Source organism: Pristiophorus japonicus, chromosome 13 (assembly GCF_044704955.1).
Source record: "Pristiophorus japonicus isolate sPriJap1 chromosome 13, sPriJap1.hap1, whole genome shotgun sequence".
Taxonomy (NCBI): domain Eukaryota; kingdom Metazoa; phylum Chordata; class Chondrichthyes; family Pristiophoridae; genus Pristiophorus; species Pristiophorus japonicus.
In genome coordinates, this window is record NC_091989.1 from 87,665,242 (window position 1) to 87,689,856 (window position 24,615).

The 24,615-nt window shown below is 45.9% G+C and overlaps 1 protein-coding gene across 1 annotated transcript in view; it reads right to left on the reverse strand.

The window, feature by feature from the left end:
* hydin (HYDIN axonemal central pair apparatus protein) overlaps nucleotides 1-24,615 on the reverse strand; it is a 1,725,340-nt gene that overhangs the window by 414,009 nt on the left and 1,286,716 nt on the right.

Below are 24,615 nucleotides of genomic sequence, written 5' to 3' on the forward strand. Positions count from 1 at the left end.
CTGATCTGCAAATTGCAAATTGCTGCAGTACAGCGGGACCTGGGGATCTTTGTGCATGAAACACAAAAGGTTAGTATGCAGGTACAGCAAGTAATCAGGAAGGCAAATGGAATGTTGGCCTTTATTGCAAGGGTTAGAGTATAAAAGCAGAGAAGTTCTGCTACTCCTTTAGTAGGGATTCCATTATTTTTCCTACCACCGATGTTAAACTGACTAGTCTATAGTTCACGAGACATGTTCTATCTCCCCTCTTAAGTATAGGTATTGCTTAAGGTATCAGCCAGTCCTCTGGCACTACATCTGTTTCTAATGAATTGTTAAACATGTGTAGTAATGCCTCTGCTGTCTCTTCCCTAGATTCTTTTAAAATGCGTGATGCAATCCATCTGGACCAGGTTTCAGTAGTTTATTTAATATATCTAATTTTATTTTAAATGCAGTTATTTCATTACTAATCTCATCATCCAATGTCATCTCCATGCAATTCTGACAACACTGTGCAATTTAAAAGAAGGCAGGTACAGTGAGTGATTCTCTGACTCATCATGTAGGGTAACAAGGATGTGTCCTGAACACACAAGAACAGCATGAGATGTTTAGCAATGCTGATCAATGTGCTAGCCAGCAGTATAACCACTCGCAATGCTCACCTTGACCCATGACCAGATTCCAACCTTGCTTTTTTTTTCTGTTTGTACTGTTGCTCTTTCCCGAGGTCAGAACAGCTTGATGCATCTCAACAAAATAAGTGCAAACATCAATGTTGTTAGGTTTTTGAGGCAGGCTGAAGGTTTGCCCATCCTTCAGAATGCTAAGCAGCTCCCTCAGGAACTGGGCAACGACAGCAGAACTGGGATGGAAGAGTGGAGTGCTAAATAACTGGGGAAATAGAATGTTTATCATTATTTTTGAGTCAGGATCACATAGTGCTTCATGAAGGGAATAGATAACAGGTAAAGACTGCCGATTTGTCGTCACATCTTTGGCAAGGAATTCTTGGCTACACTCCTGCAACGACTTTAAGTTATTCAGTGAGTATTTATTAAGGTTGCATATTATCGTATTATCTCTCAGTGGTGATTTCCATAAGTCCATAATGGGCACAGACTGTACTCTGGGTGGGGGACTTCAATGTCCATCACCAAGAGTGGCTTGGCAGCACCACTACTGACTGAGCTGGCCCTAGTCCTGAAGGACATAGCTGTCAGACTGGGCCTGCGACAGATGGTGAGAGAACCAGCACGAGGGAAAAACGTACTTGACCTCATCCTCAACAATCTACTTGTTGTAGATGCATCTGTCCATGACAATATTGGTAGCACTGACCACCACACAGTCATTGCGGAGACGAAGTCCTGTCTTCACACTGAGGACACCCTCCATCGTGTTGTGTGGCACTACCACCGTGATAAACGGGATAGATTCAAAACAGATCTAGCAGCTCAAAACTGGGCATCCATGAGGCGCTGTGGGCCATCAGCAGCAGTAATCAATAGAACAAATCAAAGCTCTGAAGCCTGCCATATCCAGTCATGAATGGCGGTGGACCATTAAACAACTAACAGGAGGAGGAGGCTCCAGGAATATCTCCAACCTCAATGATGGCGGAGCCCAGCACGTGAGTGCAAAATACAAGGCTGAAGCATTTGCAACCATCTTCAGCCAGAAGTGCCAAGTGGATGATCCATATCGGCCTCCTCCTGAGGTCCCCACCATCACAGAAGCCAGTCTTCAGACAATTCAATTCACTTCACGTGATATCAAGAAATGACTGAGCGCAGTGGATCTAGTGAAGTCTATGGGCCCCGACAACATCCCGGCTGTCGTGCTTAAGATTTGTTCTCCAGAACTAGCCATACCTCCAGCCAAGCTGTTCCAGTGCAGCTACAACATTGGCATCTATCCGACAATGTGGAAAACTGCCCAGGTATGTTCTGGCCACAAAAAGCAGGACAAATCCAATCCGGCCAATTACCGCCCCATCAGTCTACTCTCAATCATCAGCAAAGTGATGGAAAGTGTCGTCAACAGTGCTATCAAGCGGCACTTACTCACCAATAACCTGCTCACCGATGCTCAGTTTGAGTTCCGCCAGGACCACTTGGCTCCAGACCTCATTACAGCCTTGGTGCAAACATGGACAAAAGAGCTGAATTCCAGAGGTTATGTGAGAGTGACTGCCCTTGACATCAAGGCAGCATCTGACCGAGTGTAGCATCAAGGAGCCCCAGTAAAACTGGTCAATGGGAATCGGGGGGAAAACTCTCCACTGGCTGGAGTCATACCTAGCGCAAAGGAAGATGGTTGTGGTTGTTGGAGGTCAATCAGGATATAGAAACATAGAAACATAGAAAATAGGTGCAGGAGCAGGCCATTCAGCCCTTCTAGCCTGCACCGCCATTCAATGAGTTCATGGCTGAACATGAAACTTCAGTACCCCCTTCCTGCTTTCTCGCCATACCCCTTGATCCCCCGAGCAGTAAGGACTTCATCTAACTTCCTTTTGAATATATTTAGTGAATTGGCCCCAACCACTTTCTGTGGCAGAGAATTCCACAGGTTCACCACTCTCTGGGTGAAGAAGTCTCTCCTCATCTCGGTCCGAAATGGCTTACCCCTTATCCTTAGACTGTGACCCCTGGTTCTGGACTTCCCCAACATTGGGAACATTCTTCCTGCATCTAACCTGTCTAAACCCGTCAGAATTTTAAACGTTTCTATGAGGTCCCCTCTCATTCTTCTGAACTCCAGTGAATACAAGCCCAGTTGATCCAGTCTTTCTTGATAGGTCAGTCCCACCATCCCGGGAATCAGTCTGGTGAATCTTCGCTGCACTCCCTCAATAGCAAGAATGTCCTTCCTCAAGTTAGGAGACCAAAATTGTACACAATACTCCAGGTGTGGCCTCACCAAGGCCCTGTACAACTGTAGCAACACCTCCCTGCCCCTGTACTCAAATCCCCTCGCTATGAAGGCCAACATGCCATTTGCTTTCTTAACCGCCTGCTGTACCTGCATGCCAACCTTCAATGACTGATGTACCATGACACCCAGGTCTCGTTGCACCTTCCCTTTTCCTAATCTGTCACCATTCAGATAATAGTCTGTCTCTCTGTTTTTGCCACCAAAGTGGATAATCTCACATTTATCCACATTATACTTCATCTGCCATGCATTTGCCCACTCACCTAACCTATCCAAGTCACTCTGCAGCCTCATAGCATCCTCCTCGCAGCTCACACTGCCACCCAACTTAGTGTCATCCGCAAATTTGGAGATACTACATTTAATCCCCTCGTCTAAATCATTAATGTACAATGTAAACAGCTAGGGCCCCAGCACAGAACCTTGCGGTACCCCACTAGTCACTGCCTGCCATTCTGAAAAGTACCCATTTACTCCTACTCTTTGCTTCCTGTCTGACAACCAGTTCTCAATCCACGTCAGCACACTACCCCCAATCCCATGTGTTTTAACTTTGCACATTAATCTCTTGTGTGGGACCTTGTCGAAAGCCTTCTGAAAGTCCAAATATACCACATCAACTGGTTCTCCTTTGTCCACTTTACTGGAAACATCCTCAAAAAATTCCAGAAGATTTGTCAAGCATGATTTCCCCTTCACAAATCCATGCTGACTTGGACCTATCATGTCACCATTTTCCAAATGAGCTGCTATGACATCCTTAATAATTGCTTCCATCATTTTACCCACTACTGAGGTCAGGCTGACCGGTCTATAATTCCCTGTTTTCTCTCTCCCTCCTTTTTTAAAAAGTGGGGTTACATTGGCTACCCTCAACTCGATAGGAACTGATCCAGAGTCAATGGAATGTTGGAAAATGACTGTCAATGCATCCGCTATTTCCAAGGCCACCTCCTTAAGTACTCTGGGATGCAGTCCATCAGGCCCTGGGGATTTATCGGCCTTCAATCCCATCAATTTCCCCAACACAATTTCCCGACTAATAAAGATTTCCCTCAGTTCCTCCTCCCTACTAGACCCTCTGACCCCTTTTATATCCGGAAGGTTGTTTGTGTCCTCCTTAGTGAATACTGAACCAAAGTACTTGTTCAATTTCTTTGTTCCCCGTTATGACGTCCCCTGATTCTGACTGCAGGGGACCTACGTTTGTCTTTACTAACCTTTTTCTCTTTACATACCTATAGAAACTTTTGCAATCCGCCTTAATGTTCCCTGCAAGCTTCTTCTCGTACTCCATTTTCCCTGCCCTAATCAAACCCTTTGTCCTCCTCTGCTGAGTTCTAAATTTCTCCCAGTCCCCTGGTTCGCTGCTATTTCTGGCCAATTTGTATGCCACTTCCTTGGCTTTAATACTATCCCTGATTTCCCTAGATAGCCACGGTTGAGCCACCTTCCCTTTTTTATTTTTATGCCAGACAGGAATGTATAATTGTTGTAATTCATCCATGCGGTCTCTAAATGTCTGCCGTTGCCCATCCACAGTCAACCCCTTAAGTATCATTCGCCAATCTAACCTAGCCAATTCACGCCTCATACCTTCAATGTTACCCTTCTTTAAGTTCTGGACCATGGTCTCTGAATTAACTGTATCATTCTCCATCCTAATGCAGAATTCCACCATATTATGGTCACTCTTCCCCAAGGGGCCTCGCACAATGAGATTGCTAATTAGTCCTCTCTCATTACACAACACCCAGTCTAAGATGGCCTCCCCCCTAGTTGGTTCCTCGACATATTGGTCTAGAAAACCATCCCTTATGCACTCCAGGAAATCCTCCTCCACCGTATTGCTTCCAGTTTCGTTAGCCCAATCTATGTGCATATTAAAGTCACCCATTATAACTGCTGCACCTTTATTGCATGCACCCCTAATTTCCTGTTTGATGCCCTCCCCAACATCACTACTACTGTTTGGAGGTCTGTACACAACTCCCACTAACGTTTTTTGCCCTTTGGTGTTCTGCAGCTCTACCCATATAGATTCCACATCATCCAAGCTAATGTCTTTCCTAATTATTGCATTAATCTCCTCTTTAACCAGCAATGCTACCCCACCTCCTTTTCCTTTTATTCTATCCTTCCTGAATGTTGAATACCCCTGGATGTTGAGTTCCCAGCCCTGATCATCCTGGAGCCACGTTTCCGTAATCCCAATCACATCATATTTGTTAACATCTATTTGCACAGTTAATTCATCCACCTTATTGCGGATACTCCTTGCATTAAGACACAAAGCCTTCAGGCTTGTTTTTTTAACACCCTTTGTCCTTTTAGAATTCTGCCGCAATTGCAGGAGTTCCTCAGACAGTGTCCTAGGCCCAACCATCTTGAGCTGCTTCATCAATGACCTTCCCTCCATCATAAAGTCAGAAGTGGGGATGTTCGCTGATGACTGCACAGTGTTAAGTTCCATTTGCAACTCCTCAGATAATGAAGCAGTCCATGCCTGCATGCAGCAAGACCTGGACGACATTCAGGCTTGGGCTGATAAGTGGCAAGTAGCATTCGCCAGGCAATGACTATCTCCAACAAGTGACAGTCTAACCAGCACCCCTTGATCTTTAACGGCATTACCATCACTGAATCTCCCCACCACCAATATCCTGGGGGTCACCTTTGACCAGAAACATAACTGGACCAGCCACATAAATACTGTGGCAACAAGAGCAAGTCAGAGGCTGGGTATTTTGTGGCGAGTAACTCACCTGACTCCCCGAAGTCTTTCTACTATCTACAAGGCACAAGTCAGGAGTGTGATGGAATACTCTCCACTTGCCTGGATGAGTGCAGCTCCAACAACACTCAAGAAGTTTGACATCATCCAGAACAAAGCAGCCCGCTTGATTGGCATCCCATCCACCAGTTTCAACATTCACTCCCTGCACCACCGGCGCACTGTGGCTGCAGTGTGCACCATCTACAAGACGCACTGCAGCAACTCGCCAGGGCTTCTTCGGCAGCACCTTCCAAACCCGCGACCTCTACCACCTGGAAGGACAAAGATAGCTGATGCATGGGAACACCATCTCCTCCAAGTTCCCCTCCGAGTCACACACCATCCTGACTTGGAAATATATCACCGTTCCTTCATCGTCATTGGGTCAAAATCCTGGAATTCCCTTCCTAACAGCACTGTGGGAGTACCTTCACCACAAGGACTACAGCAGTTCAAGAAGGCAGCTCCCCTTCTCAAAGGCAATTAGGGATGGGCAATAAATGCAGGCCTTGCCAGGGACGCCCACATCCCAGGAATGAATATTAAAAAAAAGTTATTAAATTGCGAGGAAACAAGGCAAAACCACTGGCACATTCTGTGAAGCTAGAATGAAGATAGAATGTGCCACTGCACACGATATCTGCTCTTGAGTAATTCATTATGTCTGGTTGTACAGTACTTTCATTATTGCAGGGACGTCTGCAAGACCAGCTTCACATTTTCTAATGAGGATGTTCATGACAATGGAAGCCGAGCCAATTAGGAGCTGTTACATTGCTGGTCAGCAAGTCCTTCAAAAAATGTTTGCCTGGTCTTAAGTCATGCATTTTGACAGAGTCTTGCCAACATTTAACCCAACTTTGAAGATTTTCAGAAGCTCCACTATGTTTTATAATCCCCAGGGCACCCTCAAAGTGTTATTGGATAAAAACCAGTATGAACAAACTTTTAATAGTTATCTCCCTCACAACAAGCAATGGATCCATGCATCAAAGCCCCATGTATTCCATATTAGCAGCCAAATTGTCTCATGGAACTTTATTCTTAATGTCATTTTTTTCCCACATAAAACATCAGTAGATCGAAAGTAATCTCTATTGCATTTTCTCATTGCTAGTCCTTTGTAGCTGGTATCCAAACCTCCACATTCTTAAATATAGATTTTAAAAGCAAGAATTGCTTCATAAGATTCTGCAGAGAGACAATTGGTTCTTTGTAAAGCATCTCTGTCTCTCTGCCATGTACATGTTTATGCTTTCAATAGCCTGCAGGGCTTTAAATGTGTCAGTCTACATACACTGTTCAGGCATATCTTGATTAACTGACAGTGAAAACCCCACAAGTTCTATGAGGGATGCACAGCCATCCAAGACCAGCTTTCGAATGGAGCTTGTCACTGTAGTTCTGCAAAATTCAGTCCTTCTGGTGAAATTATAGGTGGGCTGTCCTTCATTGGGTTGAATAGTTCTGGCCAATAAGGTTACAGTCTTTGTCAAAGTTAACTTCATTATCAAGTCCCTGACCACCACCTTTATTCACAAAGTCCTTTGTTGAAATGGCTCAGCAAATTATGTCAAATGCCAGTCTCTGTTCTGGACAGAATGAGATCCTTAGGAGATTATGACATATAAGATCATAAGAAATAGGAACAGGAGTAGGCCATACAGCCCCTCGAGCCTGCTCCGCCATTCAATACGATCATGGCTGATCTGATCATGGACTTAGCTCCACTTCCCTGCCCGCTTCTCATAACCCCTTATCCCCTTATCATTTAAGAAACTGTCTATTTCTGTCTTAACTTTATTCAATGTCCCAGCTTCCACAGCTCTCTGAGGCAGCGAATTCCACAGATCCACAACCCGCTGAGAGAAGAAATTTCTCCTCATCTCTGTTTTAAACGGGCGGTCCCTTATTCTAAGATCGTGCCCTCTAGTTCTCGTCTCCCCCATCAGTGGAAACATCCTCTCTGCATCCACCTTGTCAAACCCCCTCATAATCTTATACATTTCGATAAGATCACACCTCATTCTTCTGAATTGCAATGAGTAGAGGCCCAACCTACTCAACCTTTCCTCATAAGTCAACCCACTCATCCCCAGAGCCAACCTAGTGAACCTTTTCCAAAGCAAGTATATCCTTTTGTAAATATGGAAACAAAAACTGCACGCAGTATTCCAGGTGTGGCCTCACCAATACCTTATATAGCTACAGGAAGCCTTCCCTGCTTTTATACTCCATTTCCTTTGCAATAAAGGCCAATATACCATTGGCCTTCCTGATCACTTGCTGTACCTGCATACTATCCTTTTGTGTTTCATCCACAAGTACCCCCAGGTATGCCTGTACTGTGGCACTTTGCAATCTTTCTCCATTTAAATAATAACTTGCTCTTTGATTTTTTTCTGCCAAAATGCGTGACCTCACACTTTCCAACATTATATTCCATCTACAAAATTTTTGCCCACTCACTTAGACTGCCTATATCCTTTCTATCTATAATTACAGCACTGATATAGGCCATTCACCCCAACAGGTCTATAGGATAAAATGATTGTGCTTTCAACCTTTGTTATTCCAATGTCAGTCTGATCCTTAATAATGTTGCCATATTCTTAAAACATTTAACTTTGCAAAATCCCTCAGTTTAGTCAAGGTGATAGCCATTTGACTTACATGATAGTAACCAATTCTTGCTCTAAAGCTTCATTGTGCTTAACACCTCAATAACATCTCCTGAAGATCCTTCTTCATTCTGAGTCAGTTGTTGCACTCTGTGTTGGTGTAGCTATTGCCCATTCCCCTCTCAAGTGGATGTAAAAGATCCCATGGCATTATTTCGAGGAAGAGCAGGGTGTTCTCCCAGGTGTCTTGGCCAATATTTATTCCTCAACCAACATCACTAAAATAGATTATCTGGTCATTATCACATTGCTGTTTGTGGGAGCTTGCTGTGCGCAGGTTGGCTGCTGCGTTTCCCACATTACAACAGTGACTGCACTTTAAAAACTTAATTGGCTGTAAAGCGCTTTGGGACATCCTGAGGTTGTGAAAGGTGGAATATAAATGCAAGTCTTTGTTTTACCTCTTGTGAATAAAGGTGTTAACTGTTGAATATGGTTCTACACTTTTTCAGAGTTGCACAATCCATTCTTGTCTTCTAATGCCTCCAAAGTTTGGGATGGAACCCCTAATAGTTTCTCTTCCCAATGCCTCTGGAGCATCAGTTTCTCCGAATTTCCCCTTAGATAAACAAGTAAAATGGGAAGCTGATTTTCCCATGCTTTCACTGCTGCAGGGAGGATGGAAATACCGAGAGCTTGCAGTAATGTCAGGGCTGGAGTACCTCAGCTTTTTCACTAATGCAGAGAAGAGACAGTCAGCTGCCATGTCTGCAGTGCGTGAGGCTCAGGAAGACTTGAGTGCTCCTCGTAATTGACAACAGATTCTATTGCCCCAATTTGCATGGAACATAAAAACTGATTGCAAAAGCTTCCATAGGTATGTGAAGAGAAAAAGATTAGTGAAGACAAATGTAGGTCCCTTGCAGTCAGAATCAGGTGAATTTTTAATGGGGAACAAAGAAATGGCAGACCAATTGAACAAATACTTTGGTTCTGTCTTCACTAAGGAAGACACAAATAACCTTCCGGAAATACTAGGGGACCGAGGGTCGAGCAAGAAGGAGGAACTGAAGAAAATCCTTATTGGTCAGGAAATTGTGTTTGGGAAATTGATGGATTGAAGGCCGATAACTCCCCAGGGCCTGATAGTCTGCATGTTAGAGTACTTAAGGAAGTGGCCCTAGAGATAGTGGATGCATTGGTGGTTATTTTCCAACATTCTATAGACTCTGGATCAGTTCCTATGGATTGGAGGTTAGCTAATGTAAACCCACTTTTAAAAAAGGATGGAGAGAGTAAACAGGGAATTATAAGCCGGTTAGCCTGACATCAGTCGTGGTGAAAATGTTGGAACCAATTATTAAAGATTTAATAGCAGCGCATTTGGAAAGCAGTGCCAGGATCGGTCCAAGTCAGCATGGATTTATGAAAGGGAAATCATGCTTGACAAATCTTCTAGAATTTTTTGAGGATGTAACTAATAGAGTGGACAAGGGAGAACCAGTGGATGTGGTGTATTTGGACTTTCAAAAGGTCCCATACAAGAGATTGGTGTGCAAAATTAAAGCACATGGTATTGGGGGTAATGTATTGACGTGGGTAGAGAACTGGTTAGCAGACAGGAAGCAAATAGTAAGAATAAATGGGTCCTTTTCAGAATAGCAGGCAGTGACTAGTGGGATACCGCAAGGTTCAGTGCTGGGACCCCATCTATTTACAATATATATTAACGATTTAGACAAAGGAATGAAATGTAATATCTCCAAGTTTGCAGATGACACTAAGCTGGGTGGCAGTGTGAGCTGTGAGGAGGATGCTAAGAGGCTGCAGAGTGACTTGGTCAGGTTAGGTGAGTGGGCAAATGCATGGCAGATGCAGTATAATGTCGATAAATGTGAGGTTATCCACTTTGGTGGCAAAAACAGGGAGGCAGAGTATTACCTGAACGATTTAGACAAAGGAATGAAATGTAATATCTCCAAGTTTGCAGATGACACTAAGCTGGGTGGCAGTGTGAGCTGTGAGGAGGATGCTAGGAATAGGGAAGGTGCAACGAGACCTGGGTGTCATGGTACATCAGTCATTGAAAGCTGGCATGCAGGTATAGCAGGTGGTGACTAAGGCAAATGGCATGTTGGCCTTCATAGCGAGAGGATTTGAGTACAGGAGCAGGGAGGTCTTACTGCAGTTGTACAGGGCCTTGGTGAGGCCACACCTTGAATATTGTGTACAGTTTTGGTCTCCTAATCTGAGGAAGGACATTCTTGCTATTGAAGGAGTGCAGAGAAGGTTCAGCAGACTGATTCCTGGGATGGCAGAACTGACATATGAAGAAAGACTGGCTCAACTAGCCTTGTATTCACTGGAATTTAGAAGAATGAGAGGTGATCTCACAGAAACATAAAAAATTCTGACGGGACTGGACAGGTTAGATGCAGGAAGAATGTTCCCGATGTTGGGGAAGTTCAGAACCAGGGGTTACAGTCTAAGGATAAGTGGTAAGCCATTTAGGACCTAGATGAGGAGAAACTTCTTCACTCAGAGAGTTGTGAACCTGTGGAATTCTCTGCCACAGCAAGATGTTAAGGCCAGTTCGTTAGATATATTCAAAAGGGAGTTAGATGTGGCCCTTACGGCTAATGGGATCAAAGGGTATGGAGAGAAAGTAGAAACGGGGCACTGAAGTTGCATGATCAGCCGAATGGCCTACTCCTGCACCTATTTTCTATGTTTCTATGTAACTGTCTTTCTTGTCGCAAGGTACACCAAGGGACTACCTGTTGCTAAGGTGTTGGTGCACCATACTGCAGCTTTTTTTGTTGTTGTTGACTGTGTTTTTATTCTTCCTCCTTGAGGTTTTTTTTAAACGATATTTGGCCAACAGTAACAGCGATTTTGGATCTTGTTTTGCGAGATGGGAGTGGGTGAAATCAGTCAGCTGTTTTCTCATCTCTATAATTACAAATTCAATTCTCTGCCTCAACAACCTGCGTACGGTTTACATCGCAGAATAATGTGACTCTTTCGTTGATTTACCTCCTGTCGTTGAACTCCTTATATATCTGCCTCTGTTCTGTGTTTGAACCCTTCCTCTGGGATAAAATGTGCTTGGTTACAGTCTTCTCAGGGGCCTCAGGCTAGTTGCTGGTGGAATTGCACTGTTGTTTTTGTTGTTGATAGAATCTCTCTACTACGTTTGCTTTCTTGATTGCCAGTAATCTTTACTTCTAAAGTATTCTTTTTAGCTGTAATTCCACATTTTTCCAACAGCAGAGTAGACCTGTGAGGTGCCGCATCACTTGCCTTCCTCCCCACACACTGCTCCAAGCACTCCCACCCCTCTTCACCTATCCCTCTAATTAACAATGGGCACTGAGTCAACACTTCTCCTAGTTTCAGCTGTACTATCAGCAGCCGTTCGTGCCCTCACAGCAGGCACATGCCACACATTGCTGCCGCCTGGTCACACGGAAAAATTGTGCATTTTGGCAACAAATGTCACCCTCCAGCCACTTTCCTGTTCTGTGACACCTCCCCAAACCTGCTTGTCACACACAGCAGAGTGCCTCCCACACATTTACAAGCCATTGATGCAGTCACACTAAAAAAAAGGATCTGGAAGTTAAAAGCTGGTGTCAATTGAAATGACCATGAAGCTGTCAGATTATCGTTAAAAACCCAACTGGTTCACAAATGTCAATTAGGGAAGGAAAGCTGTGTTTTTACCCGGTCTGGCCCATATGTGACTCCAGTCCCACACCAATGTGGTTGTCTCTTAACTGCCCTCTGAAGTGGTCTAACAAGTCATTCAGTTGTATCAAACTGCTACAAAGAATACCTACCAGTATTGTGGGAGTACTTTCACCATAGACTTTAGCAGTTCAAGGCGGCTCACCACCACCTTCTCAGGGTAACTGGACATGTCGATAAGGTGAGATGAAGAGGGGTGGGAGAAGGCTCGTGTGGAGCATAAACACCGTCATGGATCTGCTGGGCCGAATGGTCTGTTTCTGTGGGTAAATTCTGTGCAATTCTATGAAACTCGGGATGGGTAATACTCGCAAGTCTTTTGGCACCCACACCCCAAGAATGAATTCAAAATAACCATGGCAAGTTGTCCCACAGTAGCTGTGAGCTGATGGTCCTTCCAGCTGTGGAGCAGGAAGCTGGAGAGATTCTGGGCACAGGACCCCCTTGGAGTATCGGGGTACGGAGAGGTGGGAGTGATGGAGCAGCAGGGTCTCTGCCTCTTTTTCTTTTCTCATATCGGTCCTCAATAACAACAACTTGCATTTATATAGCGCCTTTAACAGAGCAAAACGTCCCAAGGTGCTTTACAGGAGCGTAATCAACAAAATTGGACTCCGAGCCACATATTAGGACAGGTGACCAAAAGCTGAGTCAAAAACGTAGGTTTTGAGAAGCATCTTAAAGGAGGAGCGAGGAATAGAGAAGTGGAGAGATTTAGGAGTGAATTTCAGGGCTAAGGGCCCAGGCAGGTGGAGCGAAGGAAATCGTTGTGTCTTCAGGGAGTTGGTCAAACTGATACCTCCCCATTCCACTTGTCTGAGGCTTCATAACATGCCTCATTACTTGCTAATAACTGTTCCACCCTTTGCAGGCCAAACAGAAGAATTGATCCGTGCAGCAGCAGAAGACAAGCCAAGCCAGCCTCGTGAGCCTGCACCGTCACCAGCTCTCTCTTTGCCAAGCACCAGCAGAGAGATCAGAACCACAGGTGGGATGGATAGTGAGTTGGAGGGGTTTACAGGGCGGCAGCGGCTGGCAGTGGTGGAAAGGACAGCGGAAGGCACAGTTACCCGGAGGGCGAGCACAAGACCAATCACAGCTGAAGCGAGCAGATATGTAGACCTCAGCAACCAAGTCTTTCAGAGCAGGATTTTGGCAGTACTGCCAGTGGCCGCATTGAACAAACTGTTGAGGAGCTGCCGGTTTCTAGCTGACAGTAGAGGAGTTCACTTCCAGCACGGGCCACCTTCTGGCGCAAGACATGACTTTTCAGCCGCCGGCCATGGGCCACATGGTCCCCTCGGAAGAAGCTGCAATGGGCCACCAGCAATGGCAGCTACTCCTGTTGGAAAATCGTTGGGGCTTTCGACTCCTTCAATATGGCAGCATCAGGGTACTTCCCCGGAAAGCGCACCCACAGCTCCACAATCCTCGTGTTGTAGACGCTGACGAGCAGGGTATTCAGCAGATTGAATCCTTTCTGATTGAGGAACGTGGCTGGCTCATGGGCAGGATCCCTGATGTTGACAGGTATTCAGTCTATTACCCCTTGCACCTGGGGCACCAGCGGCCATGGATTAGCCAACAGCTTGCTCATGTTGGCTCCTCTTGTCCACAGGGAAAGATATCTATCTGGTGGCCTTCTGAACTAAGGCATCTGTCACCTGCTGAATACAGGAATGAGCGGCGGTTTGGCTGATACGAGTCACATTACCTGCTGCTGCCTGGAAGGACCTGGAGCTGACGAAGTTCAGGGCTGTCACAGCTTTGACGGCCACGCACAAGGCGAGCCCTCCTCGTATGTTGGGCTCCAGGTCAGAGTGCAGCAGGTGACACAGCGCCGTTACAGCCATGTGACTGATGCACAGCATCTGCAGCCACTGATCCCCCATGGTTGAGGTACACGAACGTCTGAGGTGGGTATGACCACCTTCTCGCTCCCCACCACCCTCTTCGCAAGGCTCCTACAGCTCCCTCAGCAGCGTGTTCCTCCCCTGTATGTTGCTGCTGCTGTTCCTCTTTCTCCTCCATCAATCATTTATATTCAAAACTGCTCTCATTTTAATGAGGCTTTCTACCTTCTGAGGGGCCTCTCAAATCCAGAAAAAGCTTTCAACAACTTCTCTCACTCATGTAAATACAGCACTCTGAAGAAACCAGTAATGCTTTACACAACAGATCCTATTGTCCAGCTTTAAATAACGCTCCAAACGCCTTTTCAACCTTCCGAATTACCGGTTTCTTATGTGGGTCCTTCTCAGTGGTAGTCCTGCTGAATTGCCTGAAAATTGCAATGGCGTCCCAACTGCATGTTGGGGCTGCAATTTATATATTTAAACAATGCTGGTATCAGATACTGGTGGGCACCTGTCTGAACCCGGACCAAGATGGTGGTTAACAGGGCGGTAAGTACAGTGCCACCCTTATTACCACCCCGTTTGTGCCTGTCAGAGTGTGAGAAAATGTCTTCCATTGATAAAAGCGCCGTCTACTACAGCACAGGTTTTCAGCTTCTCCTCAGAGAACTTCACAATTCTTGACAATGTTTTGATGTTGACTTGTCATCTTCACCTCAATATAGGGCAATAATTTCCTATTAATGCAAGTTCTTGCGGCAGAGCTCTCAGTCCTGGGCAGATCTTTCCTCACAGCCTTCTACTTCGATGGGTTTGAACTATTTTAATGTTTCATTAAAGAAGATATGGGATTTTGTTTTGAAACTCGCTCCCTAGCTCTCCTCATGATCAAACACAAAGTTTAACTGATGTGCATCCAAACAGCCAACAACTTCACAAAAAAAATCATTTTGGTAGCATTTCCTGTTGTTAATGTTGTCACGAATTTCATCATAATGTCTTGTGGACCTGTCATGTGATGACCTCACTGCAGTGGATCACCTTATAAGGTTTCAAGGGGATTTGAGGGGGGCTTCTTTATGCAGAGGGTTGTGGGGTTCTGGAACTCGCTGCCTGGAAGAGTGGTGGATGCAGAAACCCTCACCACTTTTAAGAGATGGTTGGATGGGCACATAAAGTGCAGTAACCTGCAGGGTTACAGACCTAGAGCTGGTAATTGGGTTTAGACTGGATGACTTTTTGTTGGACAGTGTAGATATAATGGTAAGTACTGCAGGGAATAGAATACAGCCAGGGTGATCTCCTGGACTAGTTTCGATCGCCTGGATGGGTTGAAGAGGAATTTTCCCAGATTTTTTTCTCTCCTTAAATTGGCCTGCGTTTTTAGCTGTTTTTTGCCTCTCCCAGGAGATCACCCGGCTCCGATTGGAGTGGAGTGCAGAATGTTTCAGTACAAGGGGTATCGCAGTGTGTGAGGCGAATTGGTTGGGCTGGGTGCTCTTTGGCTTTCCGCCATTGTTCATAGGTTTATATGTAACCTTTAGGGCTGCTGACCGAGGGCCATGCGGCTCTTTGTCGGCCGGCGTGGACACGATGGGCCAAAATGGCCTCCTTCTGCGCTGTAACTTTCTATGTTTCTATAACTGATTAAGTCACGCATGTGTGGGTTAATGCCAAAACTGCTTTTAAAATATTTTTTTCAGAAATTATTCCTAATTCTTATGTTCTTATATTTTTAACCAATAAGGGAATTAAGGGTTACGGGGAGCGGGCGGGTAAGTGGAGCTGAGTCCACGGCCAGATCAGCCATGATCTTATTGAATGGTGGAGCAGACTCGAGGGGCTAGATGGCTTACTCCTGTTCCTAATTCTTATGTTCTTAAATCAATCAGCCCCTGGTTCATTGATTTTGAAATCCTTGTCAGCATTAACAAATCCTGTCCCAGCCCTTGCATCCGACCCCTGCAACCTCTACACAGCTCGCACCCTCTGTTCCTCCGGTGGTGATCTATGCAGAGTTCCTTCCTACCTCCTCTCCTCTATACCTCACACTCAGTAGCACACCCTTCAGCCATTGTGCCTGTGCTCTCTGGAACTCTTGCAGAACCCTTCCATCTTGCTACACTTTAATCCATCTTCCAAAGCCTCCAAGACCCATCTCTCTTCAAGCATGCCTTCAGTCACTTCTCCGCATGCCTGTCGGTGTTTGTGCAGGGATACAAGTTAAATGAAGTCAAGATTTCTGCCAGAAGGCAAACGTAACTTTTCCACTGATGTTTTGGATATGACGCGGAGGAGGGGGAGGAGGGAGGGGGCAAACAGGGACGGTAGTGGGTGGCGAATGGGGAGGGAGAGAGGCATAGAATTACATAGAACGTACATGCACAGAAATAGGGCATTCAGTCCAACAGGTAGGTCCCTGCTGATGTTTATGCTCCACGTGAGCCTCTTCCCACTTCATCCAACCGTATCAGCAAAATCTTTTATACCTTTCCCTCTCGTGTACTTTCCTAGCTTCCCCTTAAATGCATCGATGCTATAGTGAGTTCCACATACTAACCACTCTCCTGAAATCCCGTTTGGATTTATTAGTGAATATCTAATGACCACTGGTTTTGGTCTCCCAAAAGTGGAAACAGGCGGAATTGGGAAGTAGAGGAGGAGCAACAGAGGACAACATTGACATGGCCCATTTCTCCACAGTGGGGAGGGAGGGGAGGTCAGGGACTGGTGGTTGGGGAGAGTAGAAGGGGGTAATTTACGGAGGAGAGTGGCAATGATGGATGAGTTAGGGCCGGGGGCACTGGGCGAGGGACAATTTTCTTCTCAGTTGGAGGAGGGAGCTGCAATGAACCAGAGCCCAATTCCATCGCTATAGGGGGGAACACTGGATGAGAGGCTGGAAGAAGCATGATTGATTTTCAGTGGGTGGTGGAGATTTGATTCCTATTGGGTGGGGCTGAGTGACTACTCACAGCGGGGCCGGGGGGAATGTGAAGTAGTGAAAGGATTTGCAGGCTGATTAATAGTCTGACAAACCACGAATTAAGCTCTCCTTCCATGGCCGTAACCATCTTTATACCAGTTGAAAGGATGGCTAGTCCTATACAGGGGGGAGGGTTTATGGCCTCCTGCACCCACCGGATGAGTATCCAGCTGGAAGTCAATCCCAGGGCTCTGGTCTGCACTTGCTGGGACCGTCTGAAGCGGGATTTGAACCTTACCTCAGCGATGGGAATGCTGGCACTGAGCTAAGGCTGGCTATGTGGGGTGGGGGGCAGGTATTACAGGCTTTCTTCTGCACTCATTTTTATTCTTTTTCACATTAACCAGCACAGGCATGATAGGCCGAATGGCCTCCTTCTGTGCTATATGATTCTGTGACACTCTTTTCGACGCACTTTTTCCATAATTATCCTCAGCGCCAGGATTTACCTCGCAGTGGAGGAGAGGGCTCTGCAACTTCTGCTGAGGGGTGCTGGGGGTGGGCAGATCTCTGCTCACTGGGTGGGTGGGCAGTGCTACAATTTATGAGAGGCTGCTTTAGCCCCAAGGCTTATCCCAGTGTGGCGAGATAGTTATCCTGCCGTCATTCTTCCACTTCCATGGATTCAACACTGTGACCCAAACATTGCTGTCAAAACAAACGTGAGGCTAATGGTGCTCGCCGATATTTATGCACAAATGCCACAGCAACTGCATGTGAGGGGCAGATATGCGATTAAAAGCGTAAATTGAGAAGGGATCAGAGATGGCCGTTATTAGCTTTGCAAAAACGGCAACTCGCTGTCTAGTTCCCCATTGAAATGCACTGAGCGGCTTGAAGCTCCTGTACTTGCACAGGAGATATGAAGTAAACTCACCACAGAACGTTAAGTCAAATCACTTCAAGTCTAAGTACCCTTTTAATTACGGCCAGTCAACTTCTCTGGCACTGAAATTTAACTATTAGAAGTACGGAGTCTCATTCCTTCAGGTTTTAACTGTTGTAGGGCGAGGTTTTTTTATGATTTACATTGTTTTTGCTTCTTTTTTGTCTTTATTTTCTCTCTCGAAATCCAATCTTTCTTTCTTAATTTCTCTTTCTGTACCTGATTTGATGGTGAATTCACCGCCTCTAATTTACATTTCTTTCCAGTCTTTGTGCTGTTAATTTCACAATGCTTCAGTCTGAATGGTTAAGGAGACACACAGGGGCTGAAATTGCCCACCGCCCGAAACGAGGGGCACATGATGTGTTCTGGCTGTCCCATGCACTGGGGCGGTTTAGCCATCGAAATTCAGCTCTTTGCAGATTTTTTTCGAGCGGGGCGGAAGTGGCCTCATCATGGGGGTGGAAGTGGGGGGGCGGAGTGGAGTAGCCGAGGCTGTCAAGTCATCAGCGCCGTGCTGTTGTGTCACAACATCTCTCCCCTTCAGTTAAAGGGGAGGGCCGCTGTGAACTCTGCAACCACTTTAATGGCAAACACTGGGCCATCAGGGAGGGTTTCGGCCAGGCCAGCAGCCAAGAGGGGGTGCCAGGCTGCCTATTGGTAGCCCGGCCAAACCCGCGGACATAATTGTCGGCCTGACCCAGTAGTCGGCAGACAAAAAAATTAACATGGCGGCCCCGGTGGTGCGCCCTCCCCTTTAAGGGTGGCTGCACCACCATGGCACAGAGAGTACCGACAGCAAAAGCTGTGGGGGACACTGACTTGTGGTGGCGCTGCTCCCGCAGGGCAATTTTGAAAAGGGGCAATTTCCCGAGGGGCAATTTCGCGAGGGGGTCCCCGCCAGTCGAAAAGGGGTCGGCGTGTGCACGCCGCGGCAGGTAAATGGGCAGAGCGGCCCTGGACACTGTTCCAAACCCAAGGGAGTGTAATTTACAAAATGGCGGCCCCTCCGCGGAGAGTTGGCGGCCATTCCGTGCCGTCCCATGGCCGTCGATTTCAGGGAGGGGCAATTTCGGCCCCACAGTTTCTTGCCCTGTTCACCCAGACTCCAGATGCCCTGTAGAGGGCACTGCACCCTTTCCATCTCACATTTCCAGTAACTTTCAGGGCAAAATATTGCCAACATTAAATGGGCAAGGGCAAGTCTAAGTAACAGCAGACCCCATTCGTTGACCAGTTACAGCAAATGTTCGGCCTATGTTCCACACTCAGACATGATTACTCAATGCCAGACTGGTATTTTCGCACCAGTTCCTTACTGATTCCACCATTGCTCAGTTGTGCGTACACCTTCAGAAAATTCGCTGCCGGACTTTCAAAAGTTTGGATTCACTGTCCACAGCTCCACATTGTGCAGGCTTATTAATTCTGTGCCTCGGTTTTAAGGTTTCATTCAAAAGACTGCACGCCTGCGACAATGCAGCACTCTCTCAGTACTGCATTGAAGTGTCAGCCTTGTGTGCTTCGGCCTTGGACCCACAACCCTGTGACTCAGAGGTGAGAGAGTGCTGATAGTTCTGGGAACAGGTATGGGAAGTAGAACTATTCCTGCCTTGAGTACATAGTCACTTTCACACAAAACTATATTTTCAAACATTTAAAGCATAGTTTAACAACATTTATTCAACACTCCACTATACAACAACCCATTTCTCCTCGTGCCCATTTTGTGCATATTTGTATCCATACTGTATATACATACCCTATGTACATTTCCGCCTATGAGCATATACTTCTCCATATACACAACTGCTCACATTAATCCCTTACAGGCCTGAAGTAATGTTACATTTCTCCTTCTCAAACATGTGCCAGTCTTGGCATCATCCCATTTTTTAGAGTTTTATCAAGCAGTTAAGTTTCCCTTATTTCACTGATCTGCTCTGTCATCTAGTTCTCCCAAGCCTTGGTCAGCTTGGCAGGTTCTCAGGTAGGTTTTGGAAGATCATAGAAACATAGAAAATAGGTGCAAGAGTAGGCCATTCGGCCCCTCGAGCCTGCACCACCATTCAATAAGATCATGGCTGATCATTCCCTCAGTACCCCTTTCCTGCTTTCTCTCCATACCCCTGCATCATTGACAGGAATTCTTGATCTGTCCATGCCTTTGTTACCTCTAGACTTGACTACTGCAACGCACTCCTGACTGGTCTCCCACATTCTACCCTACGTAAACTAGAGGTGATCCAAAACTCGGCAGCCCGTGTCCTAACTCGCACCAAGTCCGGCTCAACCACCATTCCTGTGCTCGCTGACCTACATTGGCTCCCGGTTAAGCAACGCCTCGATTTCAAAATTCTCATCATTATTTTCAAATCCCTCTATGGCCTTGCCCCTCCCTGTAATCTCCTCCAGCCCCACAACCTCCTCCCCATGCCCCCCCACCCTTCCCGAGATGTCTCTGCTCCTCTAATTCTGCCCTCTTGAGCATCCCTGATAATAATCGCTGAAATCTTTGGTGGCCGTGCCTTCTGTTGCCTGGGTCCCAAGCTCTGGAACTCCTTTACTAAACCTCTCCGCCTCTCTAACTCTCTTTCCTCCTTCAAGATGTGCCTTAAAACCTACCTCTTTGACCAAGCTTTTGGTCATCTGCGCTAATCTCTACTTGTGTGGCTCGGTGTCAAAGTTTTTATCTTAAAACCCCTGTGAAGCGCCTTGGGACGTTTCACTACGTTAAAGGTGCTATATAAATACACGTTGTTGTTCAAAGCGGAAGCTGCTTGACTTAACATAGGATCAGGAGTGGGCCATTCAGCCCCTCGAGCCTATTCCGCCATTCAATGAGATTGTGGCTGATCTGTATCCTAACTCCATCCGCCTGCCTTGGCTCCATATCCCTTAATACACTTGGCTAGCAAAAATTTATCTTTCTCAGAGTTTAAATTATTAATTGAAATAGAAGTTACTGCTTTTTGTGGGCGAGAATTCCACACTTCTACCAGCCTTTGCGTGAAGAATTGGTTCCTAACTTCTCTCCTGAATGGCCTAGCTCTGATGGTAAGGTTGTGGGGGCCGGCCGAAATTCAGGCCCGCCAGAAAGCTGCCGCACTTACGATTTTTTTAAGTGTTTCTACCGTCGTCTTGGAAGAGGTCGACTCTTGATCCATATCAGGTCTTTGTCTTTTGTTTTTAAAAGATCGGGAGTCGGTCATAATGGGGACCAAGTCTCGGCCGCTGTCAGTCAACGGGGGAGCGGTGGTGATGTCAGTGCACGTGTGCGCCACCACATCTCTCCCTTCATTTAAAGGGGAGACAATCGGCAAATTTTTAGGTTTGGCCACCAGGGAGGGTTTCGGCTGGGCCAGCGGCCTGCACCCAAGATGAGGTGCTAGGCTGCCTGTTGGCGGCTCGTCCGAACCCGGGGCCATAACTGTCCGGCCGATCGGGAAGTCGGCCGGCAAAAAAAACCTGGCGGCCGCAGCAATGCACCCTTCCCTTGACGGGCCGCCACGCTGCCGTGGCTCACACACCAAAACAAGGTGCACCAACAGAGAAAGCTGGCGGGAGCACCGTGCAGCAAATCAAGGATTTTCTGAGGTAAATTTCGCACGGAGTGGGATGGAGCTGCGAGAGATCGATGGTGTGTGCTTTGATGATGCACTTTGGGTAGTCGGCAGCAGCACGGCGGAAGTGGGAACAGCCGGAAAAATCCCCGAGGTGGATTTGGGTCGTGGCGGTCCACTGACAGCCGTGTGGCCGCCACAAAATGGCGTTAGCGGCCCGCATCCCAACGCTGAATTTCGGCCCCATGTCCTCTTGTCCTAGACTCCCCCACCAGTGTAAAAAGTTTATCACTATCTGCCCTATCAATTCCTTTCAAAAATCCTAAACACCTCAATCAAATTACCTCTTAACCTTCGATATTCCAGGGAATGCAAGCCTAGTCTATGTAATCGTTCCCCATAGTTTAATCTTTGGAGCCCTGGTAATATTCTGGTGAATATGCACTGCACTCCTTCCATGTATCCTTTCTGCGGTGCAGTGCCCAGAGCGGTACACAGCGCTGCAGATGTGGTTCTAACAGGACTTTGTATAGCAAAACCTCCTCCCCTTTATATTATAGCCCTCTATGTATAAAGACTAACATTCCATTAGCCTTTTTGATGATTTTTTTGTACCTGGTCACTACATTCTGTGTACATGGACCCTAAATCCCTTTGGACCTCCACTGTTCCTAGTTTTTTTATCATTTAAAAAGTACTTGGACTGCTCCTTTTTTGGTGCAAAATAGATGATGACCTCACACTTAACTGCACTGAAATCCAACTGCCACAGTTTTACTCACTCACATAATCTATCAATGTCTCATTGTCATTTTATGCTCCCATCTACACTAATTACTGTGCCTCCAATCTTTGTCATCGGAAAACTTGGATATATGGCTCTCTATTGTGTTATCTAAGTCAGCTGTGGAAGCTGGGACATTGAATAGATTTAAGACAGAGATAGACAGCTTCTTAACTGATTAAGGGGTTATGGGGAGTGAGCAGGAAAGTGGACCTGAGTCCATGATCGGATCAGCCATGATCGTATTAAATGGCGGAGCAGGCTCGAGGGGCCGTATGGCCTACTCCTGCTCCTATTTCTTATGTTCTTATTAATAAATATGGTGAATAGGCCCCAGCACAGATCCTTGTGGGACACCACCAGTCACTTCCTTCCAATTTGAGTACATACTCATTATCCCTACTCTCTGTCTTCTACCGCCTAAACAATCATCTAACCAGGTCAATCATTTGCCTTCAGGTCCATGAGCTTTAATTTTAGCTTCAGCTTAAGCTGTCCTTTCTCCATCTTTCGCTCAAAGCTCTTGTTTCTTGGCATGGGGTGCTTGGCAGACTTTCTCGGGTGTCTCAAACTTGTTAAATTTAATGAATTGGCCAAAAATCTAATGAAAGCTCTTTGCTGTTTCACTCTCAGTTAAACCAATCACTTCTCTCTCTTCATCGTTTTGAATTAGTTTTAGGAATGTCTTCAACATCTGCCGATAGCTCGGAAAATTTCCTTCTATCACCTCTTTTTCAATTCTGATCTTTCAAACCGACCAGTTACAGATGCTCTTTTTGTCTTTCCTGTATAATAGGAGACTTCATTTTTTTTTTAAGAGCTTTTATTTTCATAGCTTCAAACATTGATGGTATTTTCTCTAGCAGTGCAACCTTTGTAGTTTAGCATCTATCTCTGTTTTTATTCATTGTGTTCCAATTCCAACTGAAGGGTTCCTGCAGGAGCAGACCTTCATCAATAGCTCCTCACTTCCTTTCTTACTGCTTCCAGTTTCTTGCCAGACTCTGGGATACAGCCGAGCCTTACCTTGTAACTGAGTCTTGTGATCAACCTGAATCGCATTGAATTTAGTTTCATATTTCCCAAACTCACTCCAGCCATGCCTGTCCTATATGAAGTTCCTCTGGGTGTTTTTAATTATCTTTGTTTTGCTAGTCTGGTGCAAGATCCAAGGGAACTTCATTCTCCCTGGACCGGTTATATTTTTAAAGTTTTCAGCTCGCACACTGCTGGCGCTGAACCGAATACTAATATAATACAAACACATTTACTTGAACAACATGAATAGCTTCATTGCTGTAATATTAGTTCTTTACATCTCAAATAAACACTTAAAAGCAATTTTAAATTAAAACTCCCCCTGCCTGCCTTTTCTCCCCATTACCTCCTGTTCCTCATTCTGTGATCCACTCGCATTAGTTGAACACAATCACTACTGCACGTCAATCTAGTAAATGCTACTCCAGCTATTTTAATCTTTTTCTTAAAATATTAAAGATAAAGAAACTTCTTTACCCAGAGTGATGAGAATGGGTGAAGCAAATAGTATAGATGCATTTAAGGGGAAGCTAGATAAGTTTATGAAGGAGAAGATAATAGCAGGTAGAGTTAGATGAGGAAAGACGGGAGGAGGCTCGAGTGGAGCATAAACGCTGCATGGACTGGTTGGGCCGAATGGCCTGTTTCTGTGCTGTATATCCTATGCAATATTTGAACCACTTTACTCACATTTTCTTCCGGGTCTAGCAGGCCATACTGTCTGTGGGAGCAACAGTGGAATAAAGCTCCAACACTCAGAACTCTGAATACTTACAGGATCACGTCATTGGTGAGACCAGGTAAACATGCCGGCAATATTCCAATGAGACCCGACATTCCCAGGAGTGCCAATCCATCTGCGGGATCAGCAACTCAAACCTCACCTGGATTAGATACCTCATCCACAGCGTACCACAGTTTAAAAACAGTTCCAGGGTTCCCTCCATAGCTCATTGGATGAAAGCCTGGGGTGGTACTTAGTCACACAGACCAAAATATCCTAGGTACAATGGCTGGTCTGTCTGCACAGCATGTGTTACTAGTGACCTTAGCTTTCCTGGGCTGGGGGGCAATTATCAGATAGGATTCCTGCTCCTGATCAGGAAGTAGTGACTCCTGTTGGAAAATGTGTGGGTATAAGGGGATGGATGAGGATAGGGTTTGGCTCGGCTATGAAGCCTCTGTATTCAAGTAGCCTGCTGACATTCACTGTCTAAGCTTAGATATAAAGGTAAAGTATTGGAGGGCTGCTGCAGTGAGAGTCCTCTTTTTAGGAGCGACAAAGACAAAGACAAAGATGAAAACAATGGGAGCAACTAAACGAACAGGTGCTTTGAATGTCTGCAGGGATTGTCCTGCTCTTCCGCTGTAGGTTTGGAAGTGACAGTGGGAGCCCCAGAGAACAAAAAACCCATCTCCACCCCATTGCA